The 10,949-nt window shown below is 39.1% G+C and overlaps 2 non-coding genes across 2 annotated transcripts; both read left to right on the top strand.

The window, feature by feature from the left end:
• The first annotated feature begins 1,366 nt into the window (after window positions 1-1,366).
• Window positions 1,367-1,439, top strand: TRNAN-GUU (transfer RNA asparagine (anticodon GUU)). The gene has a single exon. It is a non-coding gene; the product is annotated as a tRNA-Asn (tRNA).
• A 7,383-nt stretch (window positions 1,440-8,822) lies between these two features.
• On the top strand, window positions 8,823-8,895 carry TRNAN-GUU (transfer RNA asparagine (anticodon GUU)). The gene has a single exon. It is a non-coding gene; the product is annotated as a tRNA-Asn (tRNA).
• Window positions 8,896-10,949: the final 2,054 nt, after the last annotated feature.

Raw genomic sequence — 10,949 nt, 5'->3', positions numbered from 1 at the left:
CACTTCGTTATACCGCATTTTTGTCCAAGCAGCAGTTCGACCAACATTGGGCAAAAATGCTGTATAAAGAAGTGAATTGCGGTAGGCACAGCATCTATACCCTGTCCCAGCTAACTTTGGAGCAAGGCCGAGAAGCGAGGGAAGTCTATTGGCCAGAGAGAAGCAGTCGCTTTCCCCCACTCCACGCAATTCCGTTCCTCGCAATTGTTCGTTGGTGGAGCCGTCTCGCGTGTCACTACTTGCGCAGCGACTTGTTTTCGTTTGCGTGCTTCACAGTTAGCTGGGACGGAGTATAGCACTCGGCAGCCAACGACCGTGAGTATTTACAACCCTGGAGTGCTGCAGAACCAGAGGTATATAATGCTTTCATATTAGCTGCGAACACTGGAAGTGTTTATGTTCCGTGTCAGTCGTTTCTTACTTGGTCGTTTACAAGAAAATTAGACTCTTGATTTATCTATTAATATAGTTTGTAATCAAATTGTCGAAATTATATTAAGAAATATATAAAAATATGGAAAATGTTAAAAATACAATGAATCTTTCTTAACGATAAAAATCAATATTAAACCATCGAAAAACAATAGACACTAATGTTAAATATTTCTAAAAGCGCTTGTAACCTATGTGAAGTGATTACTACATTATAGGAGAAATTTCACTTGACGTGTCCTAAATAATACCATTTTTTAAATAATTTTAAAAATGTGCTGAAAATAAACCTCAGTTTAAAGGAGTTTCTCATCTTGTTGGGATGCATGTCTGAAATCTACAATGCCAACTTGAACTCTGCCATCTAGCGCTAATTTGAAGAACACTGCATTAACTTCCGGAAGATAGCCAATCAGGAGCCAAATATGGCTGGAGGTTCTGCATCACTAAAGGGTTATTTGTAAATACGCGACCGGGATGGTTTCTTTTCAAGACTGCACTGTCGGTGCATGGCAAAGGATGGCACGTCATGTGATAATTGAAAACGACAAGTCAATGCATTTTCAATGTCATGGTCCACGGCACGTACGAGGAACGGCATGGGCACGGTACCGTATGTGTGAATTAGCCGTTACTCTATCCTGGGGAGGGCCTCCCCGATGGCGCAGTGGTAGCGTCGTCGCCTTGTAATCAAGGGGTCCCGGGTTCGATACCCGGTGGAGGCACAAGTGGTTCGGATCCCACTTTAAACTGTAGGTCCAGTCCCAATTAGCCTTACTGTGCATAAAGTGGACTTAAAACAACAAATCAACCAAATCAAATCTATCCTGGGGAATCGGTTCTGCAAAAACTGAAAGTTTCTCGTTAGGAGACCAGGCAAATCTTCGTTTTCACACTTGAATAACTTCCCCTCTTTACTACGTGTCGTACGGGTGTCCCTTTGGCGCGGTGGTAAGCGCGTTGGACTGTTAATCCAAAGGTCGTGGGTTCGATTCCCGCAAGGGACGGTGACCTTTTTCTCGAGCTCACCTCAGTGATGCCGTAAAAATTACCAGCACTATACTGCTGAAGTTCATAGATAAGAAATACTAGAATGGGCATGCTCCTATGCTTAAAAAACGATTGGTATGTATCTGTGACCTTGGACATTCACGAGTAGGTGGCGGGGGAGGGGGGTTAAGAATGCCCTCGGCATACACTGTTACAATTAGAAGTTATCAAGTTCTTACGACGACCGTGTACAATTCTTACTTATTGTATCTATCAGTCCTGATAGAAATTATCATGACTGAAATGAAATGTCATGTGTGAAATATACAGGGTGAACATAAAGACTTTCCCTGATTTTCGTGAAATAAGTGCTTCAAAACTGGGAAAGACTAACCCTGTACAATTCTACGCTGTTATTCATTTTCCAGGATTTTTCATATGGTTACTGTCTGCCGTGGAACTCAAAACCGGTCGCTAATGAATGAATCCCTTCGTAACAACCCCTACAAGGGACGGTAACTTTTTCTGGATTTATTCTGAATTTTGCACCCGGCAGTATGTAAGTTCGTGTTTGAAGGGTGTAAGGTTAAATTTCGAGTCAAAACTACCATAAATTTTGCGTTTGTTTAAAAAGAATGATAAATTGTTTTGTAAAATGATGAATGGACAAGTCACCGTTGATAACGTGTAGGATTTGTACATTGAAAATACAAGATATTTGCATTAACTCTCTTAAACATGCTCCTTAATGATTTTAAAAATTAACCTGTTAGCGGTATTATTGCTGTTTTGCAATACATTTATCGGTATATAGCCTGGCCCTGTGGCCGGGTGGTAGTCTGGCGACAGCTGCGATACAACGAAGTTGTGCGATCGCTCGCTCGTACAACTCCCGACCACGCGTACGCGTAGCCAGTGCTTTACGTAAGTGTCTTGTGGAAGTTTAATACATAGGAGTCAAATGGCTATTAAAAGGGTCAACACTCTTAAAATTAATTTCAGCAACATCAGAGACAAACCCTCGTCGACGGGATTACCCCAATGGATAAACGACACATTGAAACTAACACCGGATCAGGTCGTGAGTATCGAGTTAGATCACTTTAGAAAATGTTTGTATCTGAAGCTAGTTTCGAATCTTGTGTGTGAACGGTTGTTGAATCAATCGAATGGATGTTATGTGTATAATGATTCGGAAGGTGCCCATGAGGTTTTAATGACATGGGCGGACAGTGCAACAGTAATAGTTCGACTTCATGTGATCCCAAGTGAATTAGACGATGACCGGATACTAGTAGTTTTGAACCAATATGGAACCATACATACATTAGTAGATGAGAAGTATAATGATGATCATATATATCCAGTACGTACGGGCAGAAAAATTGTAAAGAAGACCTTGACCCGTTCAATACCTTCTTACGTGTCTATAAGTGGAGGGAGGTATTGGGTCACACATAATGGTCAAGCTAAGACTTGTTCAGCGTGCGATTCCCAGGAACAGTTCTTCAATCAATGCCCCAATCGACAGCGATCATCAGCAAGAGTGGGTGACAATTCGTATGCAGGAAAAATCCGACCCAGCCCGTATAACCTGAACAACACAGAAGAAGTGATCACCAGTGAGCCTACAATACTCTCAGTTGTAACGACCAAGAAACAAAATGAACCACCTGCATGTGTCAGTGATGAGATAATACAGGGTGTTCCACAAATGTCGACCAGAAAAGAACAAATCGCGTCAAATGATGAAAGTACTGAATTTATGGAGAGTTCAGTGTCAACCAAAGACGAGGATCCCAGTTTGTCGGTCACCAACACTTTTAAGGAAAGAGAACCAAGGGAAACACTTGAAGATGCACCGACAATAGATGAAAATTCCTTGCAGATGACTACCAGGGACCAGTCTCCAGCACGTTCATCAGTGCAGATCGCATCATCACCTACAGTGGGGAGGCAGAGACGGAGGAGGAATCGTCGCGTCGAATCGATCAATGGCCCTCCAGCAAAGAAACCAAGTGAACAACGTTCCCCTTCGCAAGTGAAGGATAACCTGTCCCAAAGTGTACCCAACAATTTGGAAACAACCCTTGCTCTTGATGATAAACATATGAAGAATGGCTCTACAGAAAGTTTTTAAGTACTTTTGTTATACAACATTTGACATAAAAGATGTGTTATTAACTAGAAGTGTTCATGTTCCCTTCTCTCGCCCCCTTTTGTTGGTATTGAGTGTAAGAGAAGGTTTTGTTTATGGGTTGAATTAAGAGATATATTTAACAGAAATGTTAGTAACGGGCACTTTTTGGTGTGTATTTATATTACTTGTCACGAATAACCTAGATTTGAATACCAGGTATATGATGTTTGATCAGGTGATTGGTGTAAAATATTCCATATATAGCCAGAGTATAACGTATAGCTATTTTTTTCCTGTTAAGAATCGTTGTGTGTAAGGTAGACCTAAAAACAGTAAAACAATGTATATATTTAACAGTATTGTAAAAGCAAGTGTTTACATATCCATGTGATGCTTACCACCATTAGACTTGCTAGTATAAACATAAACAAACTACAAAACAAAACAAAACAAAGTGCATTGGGGGACTTTCTAATTCAGTCCGCTATAGATATTGCTCTCATTCAAGAAGTAGCAATAACTAATTATGAGTTACCCTCTAGTTATATTGTCTATAATAATTCCACATATTCAGTGCAAGGAACAGTTCGAGACAATATACCTGTATCAAATGTAGAATACCATCCGAGTGGTAGAATTACAACTGTGCAAGTGGAAAACCTGTGGATATGTAATCTGTATGCGCCTTCTGGTAGTAATCAAAGGCAGCAACGTAATGAATTTTTTGCAACTGAAGTAGCGAGGGAACTTCAAGGTAATAAGCAACATATTGTTTGTGGAGGCGATTTTAATTGTGTTTTGTTGCCAAAAGACCAGCGCCCTGGATTTAATACATCCAATGCGCTGCAACAGTTGGTAACTGGGTTTCAATGGAAAGATGCATGGGACACTTTGCACCCAACAAGTGCAGGCTTCACATATGTAAAGGATGGGGGTGCTTCACGGTTAGATAGATTTTATGTTTCACCATCAATTATCCCTAATATCACTAATGTTAATATGGTGCCAAGTTGCTTCTCATATCATAGTGCAATTATAATGGCGGTAAACATGCAACTGCCAAATATACAATATGGGTATGGATATTGGAAAATGAATATATATCTTTATTTGATGATCCACTTTTTGCTGACAAATTCCAAGAGAAATGGAAGTATTGGGAACGATTAAGGGCGAAACAAATAAATATAATTAAGTGGTGGGATGAATATCTAAAGCCAGCTATCAAACGATTTTGTAGACAATATAGTAGGGAAAGGAACCAGGATTGGAATAATAAATACAATTTTTATTATAAAGTGTTGAGAGAGTTAACTGATGAAGGGGTAAGAGGGGGGAAAAGTGCAACAGAACATTAAACAAGTACAGGCAATATTGTTGCAATTGCACGCGCAAAAAAGAAGTGGGTGCAGAATACGTAGTAAACTCTTGCCTTTTGACCCTCTTGAAATGGCCAATATTAGTCATGTTCTACATGAACGTAATCGTGGAAAACGCCAAACGATTAATAAGATAATAGACGAAGATAATTCTGAACATAGTAATGTGACTGACATAAAGGAAATCTTTTACCGCGCTTATCACTCTAGATTTCAAGGAACAAGTTATGATCCAGCTCAGGAACAAATATTTTTACAAGAAGTTCCGGAAATTTTTACTGTTAATGACAACTTGCGGATTGAAAAAACCTTTACAGCTGCTGAGGTGTACGAAGCGATTCTAGGAATGAAGAATAACTCATCGCCAGGAATAGATGGTATTCCCATAGAATTTTATAAAAGATTTTGGTCACTTGTAGGTAATATTGTGACAGACTGGATAAATGCAGTATATAATCAACACTGCTTGGGAAGGACGAGCAATACAGGTGTATTGCTGGTTCACAAAGTTCCTAACCCTACGATAGTAAAACACTATAGACCTATATCTTTGTTGTGCACGGATTATAAAATTTTTGCACGATGTTTACTTCGTCGTCTTTTTCCCTATATGGAAAGAATGATCGGTGTCCATCAATACTGTTATGGTAATAATAGGTCGATCTTTACTGTTTTACAGACAATTCGTGATGTCATAACTAGTTATAGACATACGAACATACAAGGTCACCATGGTGTAGTGGCATTGGATTTTCAAAATGCTTTTGATACTGTACAGCACGAATTTGTATATGCTGTATTTTTAAGGATGGGTTGTAGTCCACAATTTGTAAATGCGATTAAGAGTTTATATACTGATGCCAAATCGTGTGTAAAAATCAATGGTTTTTAACTAAGACATTTCCTATACAAAGGGGTGTCAGACAAGGTGATCCCATGTCCATGATAAGTTTTTGTGTAGCGTTAATGCCATTTTTAAAGGTACTTGAAATGCAATTGCAGGGGTTAAATATTCACTCAACAACGATAAAATTATTAGGTTATGCTGATGATGTCACTGTGTTTGTGAAATTGCCGACAGATATGGAAATACTTGAAAATGTGATAGAAAAATACAGCTCGGTGGCGGGCCTAAAGCTTAACTATAATAAAACTCAATTAATGCACTTAGATGCTACTCGTATCAAAACGATAAAATTCAAAAAGTAAATGCACTGAAAATACTTGGAATTATTTTTACCCACTCTTTACCTGAAATGATTGCGCAAAATTATTCAACATGTATTGCTGGACTGAAAAGTGTGCTTAAACAAAACAAACTTCGTGCCCTTAGCTTGGTTGCCAGGGTAGCCTTTGTAAATATTTATGCTACTTCAAAGCTCTGGTTTGTGGCACGAGTGCTTCCGATGAGGAAATTGGATTTTGTACAGATAAGGAGTGCGATAAACAGGTTTGTTTGGGCACACCAAATGCTGCGGGTGAGTCACGAGAATGTATGTCTACCAGTACTGTGCGGTGGACTTGGCCTGACGCACGTCGAGTTAAAGAGCCAAGCGCTCCGCGTACAAGCAGATATGTCAATGTTAGTAAACTTCCCAGACAGTTTAACGGGTGTAATACTTAAGCAGATTTTGGACACCATACCATTGCAGTCTCCGATCGCGATAGCAACGGTGCCACCGCATTATAAATATTTACAAGAATCAGTGCTAGAAATTTGTTATATCCTACTTTCAGCGAAACCTCTTGAAATACCAAAAGTATCTCAATTATACAAAGCACGTTGTTTGGCAACACTGCCTAGCTGCAAGATAACAATTAAACAACCAACCCATACCTGGCACAAGATATGACACAATGTTCAAGCACCACATTTATCGCCCTTGGTAAAATCTGCGTGGTACTGTGTGGTACAGGATATAGTGGTGACGGAAGAGAAATTACATAAATTAAAACTGTTACAAGACCCACTATGTGGTAGGTGTAAACAAAATGGTTCGATTTCACACTGGCTAAGTGAATGCATACGGACACGTGAAACATGGAAATATCTATGTGTGTTAGTAGGTAAAATTTGTCGCACCCATCCCAATGCGTTTACTGTGCATAACATAATGTTACCTACGTTTTCGTATTTTCCATGTACTAAATTGCGTAGTGTACAATGGTTGGTTGGACATTTTATATTGTTTGTCTGCATATATAAAAGTATAGATTTTCATGATCAATTTTTAATATATGTTAAACAGGAATATAATAAAGTGTCTCAAGATAAAAGAAAAATATTATTCGCACATTTTTTAAAGGTGCTGATGGAATGTTAAAGTACAAAGAACTATTGTTATCCAAAAAAAAATGTAAAAATTACTGTATGAAAGAAAAATTGTAAATAAATATCTTTAAAAAAAAGTGGTTAGCACATCGCGGTGCGACGCCAAGGGTCCCGGGTTCGAATCCCGCGGGCTTTAGTAGTTTGTGAATGTCCATTCATCAATTTCATCACTCATTCCCAAGATGCACAAAACGCGAAGTAAAATAAACTAAATCAATTCATTTATCGGTATATAATAATAATTGGAACAAAGCGAGAGACAATTGTATAAGGTTCAAAGTTGAAAGAAAAACGAGCCATTGTGTTCAATATGTTAGGCCCCTTGCCGAATGGGGGCGACCGGATTATGGGGGGATTGAGTCCCCCGGCCCCTCTGGATTCGGCCAAGGACGTATTTGGGGAGGGGGGGTCCAAAAATAATGAAAGTGTGCATTGTTTAACATTTGTTATCTAATCGAGGGTTATTAATTTCAACTTATTTGAAGGCAGTAAATATTTAATTTTTATAATTCCTTTATTTAGCTAACATTAGTTTGATGTGTGTCTAAACAAAAGCTAAAGTTGTACAATGTCTCCATTGTTGCATAACAACATAATTATTTTACATTGTCAAGGACGTATTTAGAGGCGAAATCCAAGGGTCCGCACCCCTCTCCCCACCTCCCGAAAGGCTTACCAAGTTCTGACATTAAAGAAACAATGAAAATATACTTGTTTAGCATTTTATGCATAATCGAGGGTTATTTTCTTCTGTCGAACTTTGAATGACAGTACGAAGGAGATTAAACAAACTTTAACAGGATCTAACATTATTTCTTGTTATTTAATGAATATTCAATTCTTTATCTATTTTACACTGATTTTCTTGCCAGAGCAAAATTGTAGATATCTTAACTATACGCTTGATAATTTGAATCTTTTTGAATTATCTTATATTTGTGTGCGTCAGAACTGAGTCTATTTTGCACCCATCACACTATAAGGGGTCCAGCCCCTTATCATAACAAAAATAAAAGCGTGTCTGAAAACTAAAATTTCCTTACCTTGGTTAAAAGCTGAGGCTAAAAAGGGCACCCAGCACAAATAAGGACAAAAAACAGGACGACACAGAATTATACTGGCCATGGGGCCAATCGCCAGAGCCTCGTTAGTCTTCAGTGCAGGGTGTACTACGTGGAAGGAGCATCCCTTACACCCCTACGTTTGATAATGAATACATGCTTTTACATCTCTATTCTTACAACGTTTTTTACCTATTAATGTAGTAACAGCAATACAATAGTAATTTGATATTTATTAATTAATATTATTTTAATTTAATATAATTATTTTAATTTAAACGTTTATATCATTATTATTTCTGAGGCACTTGGTTCGGACCCCTCGCTCCCCGATATACATTTCTAAATATGTGCGTCCTGGCTTGGGCACCCTTAAACCATCTGGGGGATCGCCTATGGAAAAACTGAAAATTTCTCGCTACGAGACCGGGCAAATCTTCGTTATCGCACTAGAATAACTTCCCCTCTTTACTACATGTCGTACGTATGTTCCTTTGGCGCAGTGGTAAGCGCGTTGGACTGTTAATCCAAAGGTCGTGGGTTCAAACCCCACAAGGGACGGTTACCTTTTTCTCGAGTTCATCTCAGTTGTGAGGGTGTACTATTACCAGCACTATACTGCTAAAGTTCATATATAAGAAGTACTAGATTGGTATGTATCTGTGACCTTGGACATGCACGAATAGGTGGCGGAGGAAGGGGGTTAAGAAGGCCGTCGAAACACATTGTTACAATAAGATGTATCAAGTTCTTACTTTTAATTAGGGACATTTAATTTTTGCGATGCGCGAAATGTGAAAAAAAAGATGCAATTGTGAACATTCTGCACGTAACTACATCCCCAATGATGAAATATGCATGAGTTTTATTCGCGAAGTAATGCGAAATTTGTGCTTTTCCACGAAATTAACGCTTTTTCGCGAAATAACCGTGAAATATCATCAAATTAAGTAGAAAACACGCAAAAACCGGCAATCGAGGTTGTGCGCGCAAACTGTCGATTTGTAACGAAACGTTTGCCTAAAGTTTCCTACCACTTGCACCTGAAGAACGTTTTATCTTCGATCACATCAGGAAGACGCTGCAAATTGGGATTTTCCCATGCACATAATCTCAGTTCGAAAACTTCGTTCCCTGTCAAGCTGCATTCCTTTCTTCCACCGAATGTCCACTTAACTTCCAGTTTCATTGAACTTGCTAGCTGTAGCAGCGATAAGATTAGTCTGTTCCCGCACATCAAGGGAAACAATGGTGTCATTTGTGTTCAGTCGTGAATGAATTTTATTTATCATCATGTGATTTTCAACATGTGTTTGTGTATGTGCAGTAGTGATTATTTTATTTGTTGGACAGCAAGGATATCCTTTAAATACATACAATGAATATGTCACTTGAGATATGCCATTTAGAAATGAAGTGATTTTGTGTTGATGTTTTCTTTTTGGTTGGACAACTAAGTACTTGTGTATGTGTACAGTATATAAAAATGAAGTAGTTTATCAATTTATAGCTCTTTTGTATGCTGTTTCCTCTCATGATGAAAAAGTGTGTGTCATTTTTTTTTCACAGCTAGTATATACCGCTGATCTAACATTTTATTTACCGTTCTCCTCAGTTTTTATTTAGCCCGACCCTGTGGCCGAGTGGTTAGTACATCGCGCTGCGACGCCAAGGGTCCCGGGTTCGAATCCCGGTCGGGCTTGGTTGTTTGTGAATGTCCATAAATCAATTTCATCATTTCATCACTCATCCATCTTCGCAAATTAGCCAAGAGGCACAAAACGCGAAGTAAAATAAACTAAATCAAATGAAAAATCAAATCAGTTTTTATTTACAATAAATTTGTCTCCCTACTTATAATTATCAGTCCTAATAGAAATTATCATGACTGAAATGAAATTTCATGTGTAAAATATGTGTAGAAAATGTATAATTATACGCGGATATTCTTTTTTCAGGAGGGTGTGTTTCATACGGCCTACTACCTAGGTATATTATCAATTTGTACCTATTAGAGTGCATAGTTTTCAGATTGGTACAAAATATGAAGTATGTAGCCTCATTTAGTAGTGCCACAATTCACTTCGTTATACGGCATTTTTGTGCAAGCAGCAGTTCGACCGAAATTGGGCAAAAATGCTGTATTGTGAATTGCGGTAGGCACAGCATCTATACCCTGTCCCAGCTAATTGTGGAGCAAGGCCGAGAAGCGAGGGAAATCTATTGGCCAGACCGAAGCAGTCGCTTTCCCCACTCCACGCAATTCCGTTCCTCGCACGTGTTCATTGGTGGAGCCGTCTCGCGTCACTACCTGCGCAGATACATGTTTTCGTTTGCCTGCTTCAGAGTTAGCTGGGACGGAGTATAGCACTCGGCAACCGACACCCGCTTTTAACTCCGTCTTCTAACTTACCTGCGTTGGAGGCTCCAGCCCTTGCTGAGTGAGACGGTTGTGTCCAATACGAAGTCGAGTTAAAATGAGCTCTTTTCGACGGGTGGGACGAGAGATCCTTGCTCGGAAATTCCCCTTACAAACTCCTAGGGCAAGTAGAGGGGACTGAGTAGACAATATTTGGAAAAGCAACCCATGTCCGGAAACGTACCGTTTCCGTGCT

Source organism: Lepisma saccharinum, chromosome 27, assembly GCF_977018435.1.
Source record: "Lepisma saccharinum chromosome 27, izLepSacc3.1, whole genome shotgun sequence".
NCBI classification, from domain to species: domain Eukaryota; kingdom Metazoa; phylum Arthropoda; class Insecta; order Zygentoma; family Lepismatidae; genus Lepisma; species Lepisma saccharinum.
Note: the sequence above shows the minus strand (reverse complement) of the source record. Positions and strands in the feature narration are given on the sequence as shown.